At 39.2% G+C, this 23569-nt stretch overlaps 1 long non-coding RNA gene across 1 annotated transcript; it reads right to left on the bottom strand.

The window, feature by feature from the left end:
* Positions 1-11654: 11654 nt before the first annotated feature.
* Positions 11655-15105, bottom strand: LOC145451008 (uncharacterized). The gene is made up of 2 exons (XR_013918671.1): positions 14802-15105; positions 11655-12150 (listed from the first exon to the last, which is right to left on the bottom strand). It is a non-coding gene; the product is annotated as an uncharacterized LOC145451008 (long non-coding RNA).
* Between the last annotated feature and the right edge of the window lie 8464 nt (positions 15106-23569).

The raw sequence follows: 23569 nt of genomic DNA, 5'->3' as shown, positions 1-23569 counted from the left end.
TTGTTGGTGACTCGTACATATTCAACACCGCGCGAGAGATACTCGAAAGTACGAATCATCGCCGCGTCCATAAGAATAACGATATATCATTGTCGTACTCACCGTAATTTGGAATATACACATTACCTAAGGACCAATCACATGACTATTTACTTGATACATATTCAACACGAAGTACAACATGCCAACAACGAAGCCGCGTGCCAGCTATCCCTATGCTGAAAAGGGTTACCGTGCGACCACAAGACACAATAGCCGCTTGCCACCCCCGCCATAAGACATAAAAGCCGCTTGCCACCCCCGGTTTCTCAGCCGCTTGCGACCTCCGCCATAAGAAATAAGAGCCGCTTGCCACCCCCGCCATAAGACGCAATAGCCGCTCGCCACCCCACCATAAGGCATAAGGAGCCGCTCGCCACCCCCGGTTTTCCAGCCGCTCGCGACCCCGCCATAAGAACCCCAGGCACACCACGACCGATCATACTAACTACTCATGATTGCCGGCACAACAAAACGACTAGTAGATGGAGTCGTAATAAAAATGTTCCTAACCCTTAGCACACCAGTGACAAATCGTGCAATGGATATGTTTTGTCGAGTTGTTGTTGAGCGTCAAGTCTTCGTGTTGAACCGTACATTTGAACAGCACAACCACGATCCAATTGTAACCACGAATCTATTTACATTTTGACACAAACTGTCGCGTCCATAAAAATAAATTTTCTTTCCTCAACACATACTTGTATCCAATCACTTTCGTCAAACACACAACTCAATAAAATTGTTTACTTTCTACAACATCAAAACCCCGATTTAGTTGTACATGTAGTTGAGAAATATTTTTATTAATCAAAATCATCGATTTCTGTTCACGGTTTTAGTGTGTGCATGTCATACCTGTGGGTCCCCGTATTAAAATGGACACGACACGACTGAATGTAAGGGGATAGAAGTCTATCGCATCGATTTACATGTGGTCTTCGCTACGGTTTCAAAAAACGAATCATCTATTTTGCATTGGTCGAGACCGAGCGAGCCAGTTACATGTATTCGCGGTAATGATTTTGCTTGTCATATGCGAATGTTAGGTTTGCTACTCCGATAAATCAAATCAACATACAACAATCTTCTGACGATCATGATAGCGATTTCATTTTCCGCCCCTTCGTAATTGTATACGCACGAAAAGTATATTGTACAACTCGGCAACTACGTTTAACAAGAGCAATCACACTACCAGCGTTGAACACAAGATACCTACCCAAGTCAAAAATATCATACTGGTTTAGACAACTGACGTTTACCTGTGTAAAATTATCATTTTCACTTGGTGATCTATCCTTTCCTAGAGTAACAAACCCTTGTCGTTTACAAATCTTTTTTTCCTACAACAAAAAACTATTTTCACTTGGAAAAATATTTTTACCTAGAGTAACTAATCATTTTCTTTTGAAAATATATTTTCTCCCTGGGTAACAAACCCTTTTCGTTTGGAAAAATATCATTTACCTGAGTACCAATACCGTTTTCACTCGGAAATCTATTTTTACCCTGGGTAACAAACCTTTTTCACTTGGAAATATATTTTTTCTCTGGGTAACAAACCTTTTTCACTTGGAAATATATTTTTTCCCCGAGCAACAAACCTTTTTCACTTGGAAATATATTTTTTCCCTCAGCAACAAACCATTTTCACTTGGAAATATATTTTTTCCCTGAGCAACAAACCATTTTCACTTGGCGGGTCGTCGTTTACCTGAGTAAAAATATCATTTTCCTTTGAAGATCTGGCGTTTACCCGGTGTAACAATACATTTTCTCTTGGTCATCTAGCTTTTCCTAGAGTAACAAAACCATTTTCATTTTGAAATCTGACAAACACACCTGACAATTTGGTATTTGTTGTATTGACGATAGTTTGAAATAGATTACAACGAACAGTGACGGAAATATACACGGACTACCGGTTTCAGAATATACCCCCCATCAGTCGTATCACATCAATATCATCGGTTAACCACATACAATATGCTCTTGTACACCGAAATGCATGTTTTGGAAAGTTGGACAATAGACTTCGATAGTTCTGTGATGTCCGGGTTCGTGCTTTGGATTTTCCAGAGTCAAAATGTCCGAATAAAACACCTCCTCGACGATGGTTGGTATGTGGATAACGGGATTCGGAAAACGGTTGGATTTATGTCACCCATCGCGATAACAATTCCAGGTCGAGTTTTCCCCCGCATGTTTACTATGTTGTGTCTTTATTGGTCAATGTATGTCTCGACATTCAGTTTGAAATCGGAAACCCTGATAAGGTATGTAACCGGATCCGGATATCAACTCTGAATCGAACAATATTCAAAGTAAACATGTTACACCCTGTGTTTCCACGAAAAAATACCATCCAGACATACGTCGCGCTTGTTTGCCCACACCAGTATATGCGTAAATGGAGGTGTGTGACATTGCATGCAATGTGTTGGTATACAAACATCGGGGAGTAAGCCTTCGATCCACAGACATTATCATAGCCAATACTTTTGATGCAGATCGAATGTCATCACACCCGATAACAATGTCATACCAATAAGCCACATTGCAATGACTCTGAGTCAATCTGAAGTATGACATACAGACACACAAACATGGAACCGTAACATGGGTTATTCGCACGACGGTGAAAGTGAACTGTACAACATATACCAATAGAGCGTTCACAGTCGAATATGCGAACCGTGCACAATCATATAACCAGATTTTTGTTGGATATGTACAAATCCGATAAATCGATACATTTCTTTCCCTTCGACGTCAATAATACAAGTGGCGTTCCAATGCATCGCTCGAATGTAAGGTTCGTCTGGTGTAAAATCCATGTCAAATAAAACCAAAGTGTCCCTTCCGTGTTTTATTATTTCCACCGACGCTTCTTGTCTGTGTCGTAACACTATGGTGCGGGGAGTTGAAAAACGGTGGATTGTAAAACGGATTGACATGACCAACTGAAACCAACGTCAATAGCCTTGTGGTGATGACAGTTTCAAAATGCTCCGATATGACGAGACCAACCCCGATCTCTTGTGGTGATGATCGTTTCGAAATGTCGCCGGACGAACTGGACCAATACGAAAGGTGTGTTTTATGATTGCGTGTGGAATCGCGAGGTAGTGTTCTATTGTGGTGTACGATTGCAGTCTTCATTCCACAGAAACATACCTTATTGTATCACAGTATCAGTCCGAGATTTGCAGAATCACTGTTCACGATATTTATCTGGAGTCATTATGTGGGAGTAGCGACATCCATTGATCGTGACTGAAAGACTGATCACAATCATTTCGAGCACCGTACTTCGATAGTTCACCTAGATCAAACGCTGCAGTCTCAGCAGAGAACTTCGGTGTCGACAACACGGTGGATATTGACCGATGTATCCAATTGGTCTGGGTGATCTGTCCCGAAATAGGGTCATAACTATCTTGTAATGTTACAACGCGATAAAACCATCGAGTAAATCAGTGAACGGTGTCCAAATATCGATGTAATAGCGCGGACTCAGAGTCATTGCAATGTGGCTTATTGGTATGACATTGTTATCGGGTGTGATGACATTCGATCTGCATCAAAAGTATTGGCTATGATAATGTCTGTGGATCGAAGGCTTACTCCCCGATGTTTGTATACCAACACATTGCATGCAATGTCACACACCTCCATTTACGCATATACTGGTGTGGGCAAACAAGCGCGACGTATGTCTGGATGGTATTTTTTCGTGGAAACACAGGGTGTAACATGTTTACTTTGAATATTGTTCGATTCAGAGTTGATATCCGGATCCGGTTACATACTTTATCAGGGTTTCCGATTTCAAACTGAATGTCGAGACATACATTGACCAATAAAGACACAACATAGTAAACATGCGGGGGAAAACTCGACCTAGAATTGTTATCGCGATGGGTGACATAAATCCAACCGTTTTCCGAATCCCGTTATCCACATACCAACCATCGTCGAGGAGGTGTTTTATTCGGACATTTTGACTCTGGAAAATCCAAAGCACGAACCCGGACATCACAGAACTATCGAAGTCTATTGTCCAACTTTCCAAAACATGCATTTCGGTGTACAAGAGCATATTGTATGTGGTTAACCGATGATATTGATGTGATACGACTGATGGGGGGTATATTCTGAAACCGGTAGTCCGTGTATATTTCCGTCACTGTTCGTTGTAATCTATTTCAAACTATCGTCAATACAACAAATACCAAATTGTCAGGTGTGTTTGTCAGATTTCAAAATGAAAATGGTTTTGTTACTCTAGGAAAAGCTAGATGACCAAGAGAAAATGTATTGTTACACCGGGTAAACGCCAGATCTTCAAAGGAAAATGATATTTTTACTCAGGTAAACGACGACCCGCCAAGTGAAAATGGTTTGTTGCTCAGGGAAAAAATATATTTCCAAGTGAAAATGGTTTGTTGCTGAGGGAAAAAAATATATTTCCAAGTGAAAAAGGTTTGTTGCTCGGGGAAAAAATATATTTCCAAGTGAAAATGGTTTGTTGCTGAGGGAAAAAAATATATTTCCAAGTGAAAAAGGTTTGTTGCTCGGGGAAAAAATATATTTCCAAGTGAAAAAGGTTTGTTACCCAGGGAAAAAATAGATTTCCGAGTGAAAACGGTATTGGTACTCAGGTAAATGATATTTTTCCAAACGAAAAGGGTTTGTTACCCAGGGAGAAAATATATTTTCAAAAGAAAATGATTAGTTACTCTAGGTAAAAATATTTTTCCAAGTGAAAATAGTTTTTTGTTGTAGGAAAAAAAAGATTTGTAAACGACAAGGGTTTGTTACTCTAGGAAAGGATAGATCATGATAATTTTACACAGGTAAACGTCAGTTGTCCAAACCAGTATGATATTTTTGACTTGGGTAGGTATCTTGTGTTCAACGCTGGTAGTGTGATTGCTCTTGTTAAACGTAGTTGCCGAGTTGTACAATATACTTTTCGTGCGTATACAATTACGAAGGGGCGGAAAATGAAATCGCTATCATGATCGTCAGAAGATTGTTGTATGTTGATTTGATTTATCGGAGTAGCAAACCTAACATTCGCATATGACAAGCAAAATCATTACCGCGAATACATGTAACTGGCTCGCTCGAACTCGACCAATGCAAAATAGATGATTCGTTTTTTGAAACCGTAGCGAAGACCACATGTAAATCGATGCGATAGACTTCTATCCCCTTACATTCAGTCGTGTCGTGTCCATTTTAATACGGGGACCCACAGGTATGACATGCACACACTAAAACCGTGAACAGAAATCGATGATTTTGATTAATAAAAATATTTCTCAACTACATGTACAACTAAATCGGGGTTTTGATGTTGTAGAAAGTAAACAATTTTATTGAGTTGTGTGTTTGACGAAAGTGATTGGATACAAGTATGTGTTGAGGAAAGAAAATTTATTTTTATGGACGCGACAGTTTGTGTCAAAATGTAAATAGATTCGTGGTTACAATTGGATCGTGGTTGTGCTGTTCAAATGTACGGTTCAACACGAAGACTTGACGCTCAACAACAACTCGACAAAACATATCCATTGCACGATTTGTCACTGGTGTGCTAAGGGTTAGGAACATTTTTATTACGACTCCATCTACTAGTCGTTTTGTTGTGCCGGCAATCATGTGATGACTCAGCACTTTTCGTTAGCAAAGTAGATTGATCTATGTGTAAGATGTAAGGACGGTGACTAGAAAACATAGGTACTCTACTCTGTTGTTGGAGTAACTGGTTTATTGCTATGACATTGCCAGAACCCTCGAGTAGTGACTATGCTTATCTTCTACGAAAGTTTACGCGATCCGGTGTAATAAATGTGTGTTGACTAAACTAGGACAGATACCGCGGTTGTGCAGGACTTACGCATGGTATTCACATATTGTACATATACAAACTTTTGTGTAAACAACTCTGATATTTCTGTAAGTACTAGTACTGTATCGAGCTATGTGAATAATAAGCTATGTTGGATCATTCATGTCAAAAACACTTGCGACGTCAAAACAGTTTGTAGAGTCTAACTAAGCATTCTTTACTTTGAAAGCGTAGGCAATCATTCTTGAGTTTCGTAGTACCAAAAATATCGTGTAAGGTCGAGTACTTTGCGTGATGTAAATATCTTTCATACTTTTGTATGAGTCGCGGGGATTATCAGTCGTATCTTACAAGTAACTATAGTTGACACAAACAAAATGCGCGTGTATTGTTTTCAAAAGTCATGAAAGTGAAAATAGTTTTCTGTTACGCTAAAACATTTGCTACACTAACATATTTCGTATTCGGCAAAACGATGCACGACGTTAAAACGATGTTGGTCAATATCCATAATGCGACGAGTGAGTAAAATACACATTAAGTTCGTTGTGATCTGATTTATTCTCATGTCACGCAAAAAGCAACAATGTACAGTGTGTGTAATTTTGTTGAAATGATTATGAAATAAATAGTAATGATCCGTGTCGGTTGTTACCTTCGATGCATTAGCTTTAACCAAGTAAGTGATATTTACAAATATGTGTGTCGTTTTGACAACTCAAAAATTTTAGGTCTTGTGTCCAGAAAAACGACCCTATGGTTGTGTACACGTAGAAAATGACTAGGAGTTCAATCTCAACTAGGAATCGTGTTAGTGGTTGCGTGTTTTTCTTTGATGGTGTGCGTTCTACAAATAATTCCAGTTTACCAAACTAGGATGCATTGAGCAAACATCCTGCAATATGCTTTTGATGACTTCCTGTGGTTTGGTTTTATGATTACAATTTTATAAGATTCAAATGATAATTTGTGATCACTACTATAAAACATTGAACATCAATGCAACCACATTTTGTAGTATTCAGTGAAGCATATGTTTCGATTTTATTAATGTTAAGAGTTTTCTGTATTACTCAAACCTAGTTGAATAGGAGGTGTCTAGAAAACATATTCCAATTTGTTTTTTGTAATGATCAAAGTGTGTGGGAAATGGTGCGAACGGATTAAGCATTAATCAAGCGGCGGTATGTCAATTCACACATCTTGACACCGGGGTAATGCGGGTATGTGTTTCAGTTCTTAGTCGCAGATTCCGACAATGAAGTATTGCGCCGGTTGTTAATCAGTAAACGAAATTGTTGTTTCATCTTTAGTCTCGGTAACTGGAAACAATTACATTTGTAAAATATTTTCTGATATCCGCGATAAGCGGAGTAATTTGTACCAAGGTGGAATAATTTTCCAATCAAGAACATTTCAGACACGCATAGTTTTACAACTCAATATGTTATTAACAATGGTACTGAAAAGTTTGTTGCTGTCATAATAACCTTTACCACAGCATCGGGTCTAATTACCGTGAATAATTTAATAATCAAGTCTTGATCAACTATTACATATGTCAAATCACTGTTTCAATCCTTATGTTTACATCATGATAATTTTCAATATAACGCCTGCGTTTGATTGTGAGAAATGAAGTCGCAACTACGTTGATCAGACTTTCAAATCTCGTATACTCAAACATATTATGTTAATCTCAAGTCACCTACACCAAGTAGTAATTACTTTTGTCTTACAAAATATATCGAGTAATAATTAGTTTGTCTTGTAGAATATACCGCGTAGTAATTCCTCTATCGTACAGAATAGTAACGACTTTTAAAGTTGAATAAAAAAAGATGCGTCGTAAGGATATGGGTAGAACCGAACTTGTTATGGATTTTAGGTTTTAGTGATTGTATGGACTCGTGTATGCTTGGCTGTTTTTCATACTAATACTGCCTGAGTTGGTCGGGTAAGTTACAAACGGATTTACTTGACAATGTTTTCGTGGTTGACTCTTTGAATATGGTAAGATGGTAAGATGTCGAGACGTAATACTATTTCCGTACACTCAATTACAACAAAACATAACCCGCATTCAAATAAACCGTAAGCTACAAGTGGATTTAAAACTTGATGCTGTTTTGTGGTTAACTCAAGTCAGTGGTCATGTTTGTGTTGATTTCAGGAATGATCATGACGAGTTGGTCGGGTAAATTAGGTAATGTGGTAGTAACTATGACCTTACAGAGTTGCTGACATTCCAATATCTTTTACGCTGTAATATACGGATTTAATTGTGATAAATTATTTCTCAGTTATTGTTCAGACATTCAAATCTCGTATACTCAAAATATAATATGTTCAAGTCAAATCGTATATGCACCGATTAGTAAATACTTTGTCTTCAGATTAGTAACGACCTTTACAAGTGAATAAAAAGACCGATCATACGAATACAGCCCGGATGAATTAATTCAAATTTAAGAGTTGCGGTGATATAATCAAGTAAGTGAAAACTAGATTTTTAACACTGGTTAATATTATGAATAATTCTTTTGAGTATGGTAAGATGTTAAAATGTCTCTTTGACAAACGGAAAGCCAGACCGTGAATAGAGTTGTAATGTTTCATTACTTGTTTCAAATCAGTGTATGTATAATATCGAAATGGTACTTGGAAAGATGGTAGTCATGTTTGTCAATCTATTTCAATTTAGACTATGTCAAATTCGAGATATTTCGTTTTGGATTATCTGAATTTACCTTTAGTACATCCGCGAATGGATTCCGACGCCACACTATAACATTTTTGATAATAAGGACTCAAGGGTTTTCAATCAACAATAGGCCTATGTGATTTTTTGTGGTAATGCTAGAGTTGGCAAATGATAAGTTGTGTGTTTTTATTAAGCGTTTGATTTCTCAGTAATGAATACAATTATTGTATGTGCATACTTGTGATTCTTGATTCTTGTAGAGTTATAGTTGGTATTGATTCTATAAGTGTGAAAACAGCGGCGTGGAATGTGCGAATAATTCGACGTGGCTGAAAGTCGGTGTCAGTAATATTCAGGTTACGGTCGAATCAAAAGATCACGTTAAAAAGATTTCTCAAAATAATTAGAATTGTACCGAATTAACACATCCAGATACGAATCAACTTGAGCTGTGGTGTAGTAAGTTTCATTTCAAGTTGACAAATTGACACATTACTTGTATATTCGCATGATTCTTATCATACAACTAAAGTCAACCACGTTCCGAAGTGTCAAAACATATAGCGAGCACCAGAAAGCGTCAAATTGTTGGTTTTCGAATCACCATCTACGCCGGCTCTGTGGCAAACTAATTACCAAAACATTACCATGCGGCTGATTCCTAGATTTAGCAAACTATGTTGCACTGACTGGACTAGTGTAATAATCGATAGTAGCACACAGCTGGACGGGAAATAATTCAGAGCACAGGTCATTCGAAATATAGGTCGCACGCGCTGCGTAATCCTCACAACCGATCGCGTTTCCAAAACGGACGTAGTTAGTGGGTCACACATATCAAAACGCAAGCGCAAACATCTGTTTTTCAAAATCGCACAATGTACTGCGGTTTAGTGAATTTCCCCGTCGGAAATAAGTGATAATTTGTTGCTATTCAAGTTACCCACACTGATGGTTCTGTTAGTCGGTATTTATTAAATCTTACCAGTGAAATCAAGTTCTGTGACAAACTGATTACTAGAATTTCACCGCGTGAGCGATCGGTATGGTTATGACACCAAGTCGTGAAAGATGACTATGTCTGAGGTGTTATCTTGTGGCTGATCGTAGGATTTTACAAATATTCCACACCTTTTTGAACAAGCGTTAACTTCACAAAGGATTACGACTAGAATAGAAATAAGTGACAATTTGTTGGTATTCGAATCACCGTCTACGCCGGCTCTGTGGTAAACTTCGCGATCTATACCCGAAAGTACGATATGCGACCGCATCCATAAGAACACATGGTGAATCACCAGAGATTCCGTAAGAATACACGGCAGGCGAATCACCGTCACCACCTATAGTAAAAAAGGCGAGTCACGACCACGAGTTTTCACGATATACACATGAACAAAGATTCATTCACATGACTATTTACTTGATACATATTCAACACCGGTCGAGAGATGCATATACCGAAAAGGGTCACCGGTTCAAGACGAGTTTCGAGGCACCGGTCGAGTGATCCCTATACCGAAAAGGGTTACCGATCGAGAGATGGCTATACTAACACCGGTTGAGTGATCCCTATACCGAAAAGGGTCACCGGTTCAAGACGAGTTTCGAGGCACCGGTCGAGAGATCCCTATACTCATAAGGCACCGGTCGGGTGGAAGGGGGGGGTCAAAAGGGTCACCGGTTCAGGACGAGTTTTCGCGGCACCGGTCGGGTGCACCCATAAGAACCAATGGCGATTCGCGACCGATCGACTATACTACTCTCGGGTTGATAGAATACATATGAATAGTTTCCAAGATGGTTTAAAGTTGTATCAATCACAGCCAGTTAAGATGACAAAAATCTATTAGCACCTCATTACATTGACCTTGTCTATGAATTGTCTCGGTATGTACAAAATCTACTTTTCACTTGACAATATCAAGTATGCACACATGCACAGTCTTCCATTCCTTTACCTCTGCACCACTATACTATTTGATGCTACGACCTACGGTTATCCAATTATTAATAAATGGATGGATTAAAGCACGGATGGGCGGTGAATCCAGGATTTGAAAACTTGTATTTTGGTGACGGAGTTCAACTTTGGTGATTGTGACCCGGCCAAAGGTTGTTTGTGTCTTTTCTGGGAATTCCGAAAACAGATCTACTCGCTTTTTCAAATCCGCAAGTAAAACTAAAACTAGGACTAATCAATCACCTTATAAAATTCAAAACTAGAATTGTAACTAAAATTACTCAATTTTCAAAATCCACAAATATAACTATAACTTACAACTATACCTAGAACTTTTTAAAATTTGATACTAGAACTAGTAGGCCTACTAGCAACCTTTTAAAATCAGGAGCTTACGAACTAAATCACAACTAACAATATCAGTGGTTTTTGATTGGTTTTCCCGCGAGGCAATGGCGCACACTAAACTCACATTGTTTGTAGGGCTGGGCATAATGATTCGAGCACTTGAATCTGAATTGAGTATTATTATTATTATATTCTTTATTCACAGTAAAACTGGTAGATACACACATAATCCGGGGAGCAACCTGCCCCCAAAGGAAAATGGCGAGATTGGAGTAAATTTTTAAAATTTCAGTAATACATTCAAATTGTTATTCCTATGCAATACACGGAGAAGTCAGATTACAGAATTGCAGCAGATGAAGAATTGGCAAGGGTTACAGAGCAGAGGTAGAGATGATTGAAGATGAAGAATCGAAATTACAGAAATTATGCTGTGATTCACAAGTGTAATTTTAGTCCAGTGGTGCATTCAAGGCCTTCCGAAGAATGTGCACAGTGCCCAATAATGTGATCTTTTGGATCATGTCGAATCGAACGTTACCCGGAATTTGTTGGATATGCCTCATGAGTTTTTTGCTCACGATCCCTGTAGCACCAATGACTATCGGTACAATGTTTATTTTGCATCGCCACATTTTCTCACATTCCATTTTGAGGTCTGCGTATTTGGAGTGTTTTTCTGATTCTTTTTGCAGTAGGTTGTGATCAGCTGGGACAGCCAGTTCAATGAATAAGCATTCTCTTTTCTTTTTTAGTTTGACGATTATATCCGGGCGGTTGCTCCTGATTTCGCGGTCAGTTATAACTGGTACATCCCACAGAATTTTTACTTGTTCGTTTTCTGTCACTGGTGCTGGGCTGTAATCGTACCAATTTTTTGTCGAAGTGGTGATGTTAAAATGTTTGCATAATTCAAGATGAATGTAGTGACCAATCCTATTGTGTCTCCATGTGTATTCGGTAGCTGCAAGTGCACCACAGCCGGACATGAGATTTGCTACAGTTTCATTTTGGTTGTGGCACATTCTGCATTTGCCGTCTGTGTTTTGCTTCAGAATTCTTTTGCGATAGATTTTTTTATTATTATTATTATTGTAGTATTGTCTTGTAGTATTATTGAGCAAACCAGTTTTGGCCATTATCAACAACTCACCTTATCCACAATCAGGAAGCTGTCGAAGCGTTCATTGAAAATGGTGGGGATGCCGACCACCCAGTCCAATTTCTGATTACCTGAATGAGAAGTGAGAGATCAGCTCAAGTGAAACACTCGAGAAAAAAAAACCTTGTAAAAATTAAATAAATGCAGTTACAAAAATTAAATGAATGCAGTTACTGTTTGTGTAGTGTGAGCTGCAAATATGGGCGTGGCAAAAAATATGCAAATTTTAACATTGCCTTAGGAACCAGACAGTTTTTAAAATCGGCAACTTGAAATGCCCTATTTCTATAATATCCTACCAAGTAATGACCTTTATAAATCCGCAACTAACGAACTATAATACATCGAACTCAGCCATGGGCAAAGTGAGCCCCACTATTTTGGGAAGCACGTGTGGCCATTTTTTGGAATTAGAAACATAGAACCTACTTTTGAATATTGCTGAATAAAACCATAAGCTGGATAAACTGAGCTGGAACGGAAATTGATTTACTTTGAAACCTGCTCAATAATATATCGCGATTACATAGCCTACGTCCCTCCCAAGCTTGTATGCGTAATCCAGATTTAAAATCAAGTCCATGTAGCAAAGTCGTAACAATTAGTCACAATAAGTTACTCCTTCCGTATACTTAGGTTCAAACCTTCTTTGTTGCCATTGTCAGTGCGCGTTTTGACTGAGACCTCATCATACATAAAGGGTGAATGGGCATATCATAAAAAGAATGTCGAAAGCTGAAATGCAAAGAAGGTATGGAGCACTAAACACAGGGCCGAAACTGCCGCATCCCAGACCCCTCAAATGGAGGGGGCCCGAGCTCGAAGCACCAAAAATTACTTCGTAAATGGACATAAATCCTATAATTTATGAAACTTAATTCAAATTTTCTTCGCGCAATATATAGTGACTAGATGTTTTGATAATAATATGGATACCACTCTACCCGCAAGACCAGCTAATTTATAGAGATCAGCATTTCGGCGTCGGTCGTTAGCGCATCAGGACACACCAGGACGTTGACAATGACGTTTCGGCTAACATGAGACTCTGCGAAGTGTGCTGCAAAAAAGCTCAACGGCGAAGAAACCTTGACCAAAAGTACCGCCACATGTCGGCCGAAACCGATATATATATGTCAATTTCGTCGAGTCGCACTGTTAAGATATAGCATACCTTTTAATGTATTGATATAAAAACCCGGATTACAGAGAATTCAAAATGTATCATGTTTAACATTATCTAGAATTAGGAGGGAAAATAAATATAAATTTTCATTTCGTTAATTAACCGTACTTTTCTCATTAGGCTATCTAATAGGGATGGTGTGAACGCGAGGTTCACGTTCGCGTTCTGTGTGTGAACCTTGCAAATTTAGAGGTTCACGTTCACAAACGAACCTTGGTAGGTTCTGCACTGTGAACCTTTTCCATATATTACAGTTTTCACTTCATTATTACATCTTGTGTTGAAATTTATTGCATTTGAACTGTGGCCGACTATATGCACGGCGCTGCCAGCATACAAAATCAACACTATAAACGAGCACGTGCCTTGACAATCTTAAAAATATTACTTGCTTTGTTACAAAATTTTGCCCGAATAATTAGTGACTCTCTGCTGTGATCTTGACCCGCAATCACACAACATCGAGGGCGAAATGTGCTACATATAGGTATTCAGCGAAAGATGCTTATTGAGCCAACCGATGAAATTGATATCGCTGTCGTTTGTATGATGTAAAAAATTAAGCAGGCGCACGGAGACAATCTTGATTTCATATGTTTATTATACCATAAAAACCAAATCCGTGAGATTGGGGTGTTGGCTACTGCTGTATAACTTGTTAATGGGATAACATCGGTAGCAGGTATAGAAACCCGTTTACAGTCTGCTCAATATCAAAGTGGCAAAACTCAGATGCCGAATATACATTGTCCGGTCTGGCCTAGACCCATTAAGGTGTAAATTTATATTCCCTTGCAATTTCCCGTTGAAATTGTTGGCAAAGCGACGGGATATATCGATTTTATGGGATTGTTATATCATTTGATTGCCCCAGTTGATACATTTGGCGACGTTTAAAACGTCAATATGTACTTCGGCGTTGTGGCATTATATGGCCCGAGTCGTCGCTAGGTATCGTGTATGTTAATATATGCCATCACTTCACTGAAATGTAGGGTTGGAAGTAGCAATATGACGTCACGTGACGTCATGAGGTTCACGTTCGCGTTCACACAGAACCTTTCAAAAAGGTTCACGTTCACACGAACCTGAACCTTTCAGAGGTTCACACCATCCCTACTATCTAAATCAACACATCCACGGAGACGTATTTATTAAAAATGTAATTCACTGCTTTCCATTTATAAATAAAATCAATACACTGGAGAATATAGCTGAACATGTTGGCTCGGCTCGGCACGCCAACTTACTTTCTATTACTGAAGTGGCCTGCAGAGAAAAATAATTGCCCACCCCTGAACTAACTAGATCTGTGGAATCACTCAGGTAGGCTATTCGATTTCAACCCACCCTCGCGATGACATGTGTTTTTCAGTTATTGAGCACCTACACAACTGCGAAGCTGGAACAAGAATTACTCACTTCCCAAATCCCGCAACTAAAATTTGAACTAATCATTTTTCACAATCCGCGACTAGAACTACTCGACAGATATTGACCGCCAACTAACTAAATTTGCGAAAGTCTCTAACTTACCCATAACTTTTTGAATTTCTATCGGAATTTCTTGCGGTTGCAGGAGACTGAGTGCAGAGCTCCAAGTCTTTTCCAAAATCTTTGAGGTCAAGTCAACATCCAAACAGGCTTGATTCAGGCAACATATTTTCACTTCTTCCAAAATCTGAACATTGCGACAGATTTACATCATAGCTAATTAATTAAGTTAGTCTGCAGGAGCCTTTAGTACTATCAGTAGTCTCAATTTAAGCACAGGTCGGGCTTGTGGTCGAGGATATGTCACAACTATCGTAAATTATTTCAGGAATATATATATGTAGTTTGTTTTCTATCATAGCATTCTGAAAAACGAACTCTTTGTGAGTTTGTCGCGGCCTGATTTAAAAGTTCTTCTCATTCTATCTTGCAGCATCTCTTCATCTGGCACCCTCTATTTCCACTCTGACTTATTTCCTTTTGATGCTCGTCGACGCTAAGTTCGTCTTCGGAAGGGTAGATGTGTTGACTTTGCAAACAGCTTTCTCTGCACAAGTATAGAAGAGTCACGATAATACTTGGCTTAGCCATGGAAATATCTCTTCAGCGCAAAAATAGCAACGTGCTTGTAAGAAATCGATTGCAAGGTTGAAATTAAAGGAGCACCACTCTAAACATGATGTGGTCTCTCAAGAAATAATCTATAAAAAACTCGTATTATGATAAATCCAATTACCCTAAATATAATTATTTTACTGCATTTTGATTTAATACAGTGTTCAGTATAACAAGTACCGTCATTTTCCAAGTATAGTACGCCCCCATGTATAATACGCACCTCTAAAATAGCATGTAAATTCTGGGAAAAAGCTTGTGCCCATGTATAGTACGCACCCTGCATTTCAGTACAGGAATAGTTCCGATTTCGTATACGATGTCATTCTGTTTTGCGATGTCACTCTTGAACAATCATTACACAACGATCGCTAATCATTATACAATTAGCGGGATTGTCTTTAAACGATAGTAGATAGCAGCCAAAGCCTGCGAGGCGGGCGGCGCGATAGTTCAGGCTAGCGACACGACATCTTGAGCACTAGGAGACCTTTTACAGATGCGATTGCTAATCATTATACAAATAACGGTATTGTCTCTAAACGATAGTAGATAGCAGCCAAAGCCTGCGAGGCCGGTGGCGAGTTAGCTTAGGCCAACGAACCGACTATTACAGATGCGATTGCGCCTAGGCTAACGGTTATGTCATGCGCAACAGGTCTGTTGGAGATGCGACTGATGTGATTACGCAAACGATTATATCTTGCGCACATGGTCTCTTGTATATGTATAAATTGCATATGCTATTTTACGGGCCTGTCGTTGACGCGATGAATTGGCGAGAATTAGTGACCTAGTTTCGCTCGCGTACAAATGGCGAACCAACTCAGCAGGAGATTGCGTGCTTGTGCACACGCCTCTCGTTAATTGGCAACACGCTTCCCACTGATTGGCGGCGCGTTACACTCTATAATACGAATTACTACGCGCCCTGGCTTTAAGTGATGCGTGATTGGAAACAAACATGAAGATAGGTGTGATTTTTTTGTTTTTTTTTCGAGAGAGATTTTTTCAAGTCTTGTTGTACATATGTATAAAACACACCCCACTATTTTCGGGCAAAAATTAGTGAAAATTTTGCGCATTATACATGGAAAATTACTGTAGATTTAATTTCTTAGCCGTTTTTTTTTATCTGGACCATACAGTGAAAATGTGACGTTAGTCAAAATAACCCCATGGGATATCACCAAAACCAGAGACAATTTGAAAAAACCAAGGTCATATTTGGAATCAGTGTCGTTCGGAACCCCGAAACAACTCTTCCAATATGCGTTAAGAGTGTGATCCTACTATCCTAGTATAGTAGCCTACCAATTTATTTGTGGTAATAATTACTTACTTTCATCGTCGGTCAAGATTAGTCATATTACTCCTTTATCTTGAATTGTCGAGAGATCATACGAGGCAAATGCCTCGTCGTAATATAGAAGTTGAATATACTGTCCCCGATATTACTCCGAAATACAGTTCTCACAGTTTCAGCTATCTCAGATCTGTGATCCACTGTAATCACTCGTTCATGATCTCCAGCAGCCTCATTTTCAATGTCACAAATATCACAGGAGTAATATTACAAACAACTGCAGTATGTATCAGTGTTGGGATCAAGTCACTACCTTCGAGTCACGAGTCATCTCGAGTCATTGCACATTTTGACTCGAGTCAAGTCAAGTCAATCGATTTTCAAAGGTGACTCGAGTCAAGTCAAGTCACTCGTTTTTGGAGGTGACTCGAGTCAAGTCAAGTCAAGTCAAGTCACGAGTCAAGTCACAATTCAAGTCAAATTGAATTTTCGAAGTATGAGTGATCATTTAAATTCATTATATTTTACTAGCTGTGTTAAAGAGATCAATTGGTCATTTATCTTGAATCGAATAACGAATTCAAAGGTAAATATACATGCAAAAATGCGTTGTATCGCTCACGCACACGTAGAACTGCTAATAAAACACGTAAGTAACTGTATAGCTACATCAGGGATGTCAAACATACGACCCACCAAATGATTTCATTCGACCAGCGAAGAAATTCTGAGTATATGTTAAAATTGCGTGATTTTATCCAACACATTTCTCGAATTTGTAGTAAGAAATACTACTCATAAATATTCCTTCAAGATAGCAAATTTCGAGTACGTTCATAGGCCACATTATAACAACCCGACAGCGGAGTTGTGATTGTACTTATCGCCAGGAGAAAATCGCTGACATTAACACCCAATTCCGATAATGCGAAAAAGTGAATATATTGATATAAGTCTGTTGAAAGTTAGTAATATTTTGGAATCATTTGACTGGTGCCGCCCGCAAGTGATCTGTATATTTGAATTCGATCCGCGACGTCAGTTGAGTTTGACAGGTCTGAGCTACATGCTACATTCTCCTATTATCAGCCAAAATAGAGGATCGAATACGAAGCCTCGAGAAGATGAAAGAAATTGATATCGTACAATACACTAGCCTTATATATACATCCGTGAGGATATAAATGCATAAAATATATTTGTTAGATTTAAATCATACAAGAGGGTTGGTAAAGATGAGCGCCGTGCAATGTAAGGACAAATCCGTCCAATAAACAGCGATACGTTGCTATTAAATTAATCTGCTACTACGACAACGCAAGCTGTGATCATTTCGGATGCGGTCAGTGTATTTGTGATGTAATAATGTAGGATCAGTGAAACGTACGATCAGTGAATGACTGCGTTGCTCTCACAAGTTACAACGGCGTATCGTGAATAATCCGAACATGCACAATGATTTAGTCGACACCGTTTACTTGATGACTTGAAATTGACTCGTAAATTTTGCTCCGAGTCACGAGTCAATCCACATTTTTGAAGCGCCGAGTCAAGTCAAGTCAAGTCATTTTGGCAAAGTGACTCGAGTCAAGTCAAGTCATTCGAAAAAGTTGACTCGAGTCATCCCAACACTGGTATGTATATCTGTAAAATACAAATTTACATCAGTTCCTTATGTTTCTAGGGTTTTCAAATCTTGAATGAAAGGCTCGAGTATAGCATGATATCCCATATTTTTTAAAGCTGAAGTTTTTTCAATCACCTCAGGATGAATATTCCTCCAGTTGGATAAATACTTCACTCAATGATATATATATAATGATTGGAAACTACCGTGAGCTCTGCGTTTCAGCGTGTTCCAGGTCACGCTTCATCGCATACACAGTTGTGCTGTAACCAAAGGCTTCCTCAGTAATACTTCTTTGATGAACTAGCGATGATTTATAATTCATTGGGTATATTTATCAGTGGCAATTAGCGTTAACGTGTTGAATAGCTAAGCGCATTTTTCTCGCGTCTGGGATTTTTTTCTGATTATGCTAGCGGACCGCGGCCATATAAACGTTGATTCACGTACATGTACTTCGTACAGTCGTACACCTAGTTCACAAGATAAATTTCGCGCGTCTTGCGCATATCGCAAATCCTATTCACACATTGACGACTCGCGATTATACGCAATCCTCGTGATGTAGCCTTGTGACTACCAACGAGGCTTATGTTCACACAGTCGCGGACGTTCAACCATTGTTGCTGGTGGCACAACTTTCATTCCAACTTCAGGTGTCGCTTCTCCATCATGTTGCAACATCAATAACATCATATCTAATCGAATATCAAGCAGACGTAGTTTTTAGAGAAGTAATTCTAGTTATTTTGAGTTCTCGAGTAGGTTTGCCTACTTCCTTGAGTGATTGTGTTTTCATACTACTCACCAAACAAAAACATCACAACTTGGTTTTTGCCAAGGATAACTATAGATATCCCTGGGTTTTGACAATAGCACCCACATATTCAATGGCGATTTTGCGGTAGTCACTAAGCGTCACCCTGCAATTTCAAATGTGACTATTTTCAACTGACTCCGATCAAACAACCAAATCTACTTTTAGAACTTTTTAAAAGTAGGCTACTCAACAGATTTATATTTTCGCTACTTCTATTTTAACCTGAGTAAGTCATTGTAGCAATACTTCCACTACTTCAGTAGCAACGCTGCATACATCACCCACCTCTGAAAAAAGTCACCTATCCATGATCATTCCACAAAATCTCGATGCCTTACAATACAGAATTGAATTTTCAGGATTCCATCATGTTATGTAAAGAAATGAGGAAGATACATACATTCACAGATGGAACAATTACGAATACATAATTTAATCCTCAAATCCCTAATTCATGTGTATATGACCGAAATAATGAGGCATGCATTTTAAAAAAGTAACAATAAATGCAACTGTACAGAACTAGATCGATGCAAAAATAACCATGTGGACAACAAAAACAGTTTATGTGTGATTTTTTAAGCAATAACAGTGCAAGATATCAATTTTTGTCAATTTTTGTTAAATGCATTAATGGTTATCGAGACTCAATAATTTTTTGGTTTTCTTAGTTGTTGTTCCTTCAGCACAAGAATCTATCTATCCATTTTCGCATTTTAGGCAAGAAATCATTTTCCAGCCAGTCTAAGCGTGAATCGTCTGGACTGCAATATGGCTTTAAGTCGGCGTTGTAGCTGAACTTGGTTGATGTATCCATGTCGAACCACTTGTAAATACCGGCAAACCATGCAGAAGCTTCTTTAGCCTCTCCTCGCTCACATAATACGCGAAGCACTACGCGAAGCTGAGCAGCAAAAATCTCTTGCATCTTTGCCAAGCCTTGTATACGAAAATGTGCATCCGACAATTTGCAGCATCACAATTCCGTCGGTTCAAACAGCCGTAAAATGCCGCTATCGAATAAATTTACCATCCTTGTTGAGAATTTCCGTACCACCAGTGCGGCTGGCGTAGAGGTTGTTGCATACGGTTTTTAACAAATGGGGAGCGTCGAAAATCAAAAATATCTCATGCTAGGGGTTGAATATATTTTTGCATTTGTAAGGATACTCCAAGTTCAAGTTATTCAGCTCTTGGAACATCTTGCGATTTGCACTGAGTCCATCAGCAACAAACTCAGCTACCCGAAATCCACAATCCTCCAAGATGCCGTCACAATTCCAGAATATATTCGAAAGTTGAAATGATGCCACCGACTCTGTTGTGTAGTATGCCAAGGGTTTGGAAACAGACGTTACCAGGCCACTGGCATAACCTTGAAGAGCGTGTGTAGCTGGTTCATCATCATCTACAGGTCTCGACTCCCCAAGATCAACGAATCCAACCATTCAGTCTTTCGTTGTACTGAATACAATATACTCTTTCACTGAAAATGCAAAAAAATCAGAAGTAGTTGAACACATGAAACATCACAGTGAACAGCATTGCTGAAATATTCGCGATGAAGTTTCCGACACAGCTATAAAATCATGAGAACACAATCTAGTCAATTTACAGGCAAATTTAAGGTTGGAATTGCTCCAATTTTCAAATTCAACGATTTGTGTCCTGTTCGCAAGAGCAAATGCATTAAAACGATGCTTGCACTAAAACGAAACTCGTTTTGTCAGCTACCATGGGAATCAAAATATATAGTCAAGGTAGCCCACCACTCTGTAGTGCTTATGCAATGATGAAGAGTACAGAATAGAATCAATTCCTCACCTTTCCACAAATTGGATGACGCGAATGAAGCTCACAAAGCTTTAAACTGTCATTTTTGTACAATTGATCCAGCCACGGATCTTGACGCATGCTCCTTATAAATTTCTCAAGGTTTTCCGCCCATTCATATTTGGCGCCAGTGCAAAAAAGTTTTGCTGGAACTTTCAACAAATGCGCATTGGCAGAGGTTTTAGCACACCATGGTATGCAACACTATCTTCCCATTCTGACGCAACCAACTATTCATCAATCAACTATTAGTGAGAAAAAAAGAGTTACAAATATTATAGCAGCCTTCAATAAAATTGCTTTCTGTTAAATGGGTCTCATCGAATTTTCAGCTTGCCCCCCCCCCCCACCAGCAATACGATTACTCACACAAGCATCTTAATCAGTTTCGCTTTCAAGATATCAGATGGCTTAATTGATGCTTACAAATGTTCGAATCTCAATCTGTCTTAATTTTCCAAGCTTTTTCACGCTCATCCACAGATGCAAAAACCTGAGCAGCTAGTCAGTACCTGAATATTGTGCATTGGCGGAAGTTTGATTAGGCCTTAGTATGCAGTACTGTCTCACTATGCTCGCAAAGCCTGTTAACAATCAACCAACATACGAAAAACAGTGGAATATCTGCCAGAAAAGGTGATAGCAGTACTCCACCACGGTCAACATTACTCAATGAAGTGTACGCAGTCAACCGTATCCGCGCACACGCTGATTTCGGCGGGAGTAAACCTTACAGCGTTAGGGGGCGTGGCAGTTTCCAATCATTGTATATATATCATTGCTTCACTTTAACATTGCCCAGTACGGTACAAAATAAAAGCAAGGGAGCTTGTGAAACGTCTAGGACTACTAACGCATTACCAACTACCACATGATCTACAACTACATACAAATGGATACGCAGTAAACTTTGATCACTATTTGCAGCCGTTTGGCAGTTCCCGCTATATACCGGTATCTGACTGAATACGACTAAGTTGCTTCAGGTTCGACTATACCCAGTGACGCATTGCAGATTCGGCGGATATATTACAACGAAGACAAGAACAATAAATACATCAATACTTACAATCCAATCCACGGCTTAATACAGCAACAAGCCATAAACTTTGCAACTTTGACAAAGACAACCTATGAAATGACCAACTCCATCAAACTTCCTCTTTTTTCCAATCCTTTTGAATTGAACGCTACGGCTATACTGTACGCAGGACTGGTTTTGTAACCAGATAATCCGGAGTCATTATGGCTCCGTAACCGAACGGCTATGTTTGCGTGCGATGATGTAGCTATGTACGAATCACGATGTTTGTGTATTGCAATATATCCTGTGAGGATGCAACGATGTTTACTTGTCACTCAGCTGAAATAGCGATATAGTGAAATGGTAAAGCGTCCTGCTTCTTGATCGGTAGGTCATATGATCAATTCCCGGCCATGTCAGACCAAAGACTAAAAAACTGGTATCCGTGGCTATCCGGCTCAACGTTCAGCATTCAGGGATAGCATGGTTATCGCATCTCAATGGTGAAAACGAGAATAAGTCTGATATCTCTCTCCCCTATATCTCTACTCCCATCTCCCTCCCCCATCTCTCTCTCTCTCTCTCGCTCTCCTTTCTCTATGCTCCCTTTCCCTTCTTTCTCCCCCTCTCTTCTTTCTGCTCTATTCTCTATCTCTCCCCCACTCTCTCTCCCCTATCTCTCTCCTCCCCTCCCCTCCCCCTCCCTCTATCTTTCTCTCTCTCTCCTTTCTATATGCTCTCATCCCCTTCTTTCTCCCCCCACTATTCTTTCTGCTCTATTCTCTATCTCTCTCTCTCCTCTCTCTCCTTCTCTCCCTCTCTCGCTCCTCTCTGTCTCTCTCTCTCTCTCTCCCTCTCTCTCAGTGACGATGATGATGATAATTATGATGATATCACTAAAGCTCAACGTGATACTCTTGCTTGATAACCATAGACATGGATCCCTTATCATGTCCCATCAGGCCATCATGGAAGTTTTTGTCATGTCAACATGAGATTTTAAAACCATGTCGGTGTTTTCATGGAATTAACATGAGAAAGAAAAAGTCATGTCATTTCCATGATAAAATCCATGTTTATTTTTTACAGTGTATCCCTTGAAATAGTTACACCAACGTTATCAGTCGAAGCATTCCTCCGGTAGACAACCGATGTATAAACCGACATTTATTCCAATGGCGCACTCAGGTGGTTGAGGTAAACTGTGTCACAAAGGTCACACGGGGCTCGCGGCAACTTTCTGTGCTGTGGTCCACGAAAGCCTGAATGAAAAATATGAAAAAAACGTCGGTAAAATTGCATAAAATATCTATTTGCTGCTAAGAGTAAGTTAAATTCTTTCTCCGCATATTTCATTGGTTAGGTATTGTAGAGTGTTTTTTTACTGGTTGTCAATGTTCCCTCTAATCTGCGCACGTGCGCAAATGAAGTGATGACCTTTTCTAATCGTTACGCTCTGCTGTCCAAGGGTCTCCGCAGTGAGTAGGTGAGTGTGTGCAGGCCCGTCAAATATTAGAGGGAACATTGCTGGCTGTATAGTATCCTACATTACATTCTCAAATCTCTAGATTGTGATTTCGGTGCA

Source organism: Botryllus schlosseri, chromosome 11, assembly GCF_051294905.1.
Source record: "Botryllus schlosseri isolate E-star chromosome 11, Bs_hap1, whole genome shotgun sequence".
NCBI lineage: Eukaryota > Metazoa > Chordata > Ascidiacea > Stolidobranchia > Styelidae > Botryllus > Botryllus schlosseri.
Note: the sequence above shows the minus strand (reverse complement) of the source record. Positions and strands in the feature narration are given on the sequence as shown.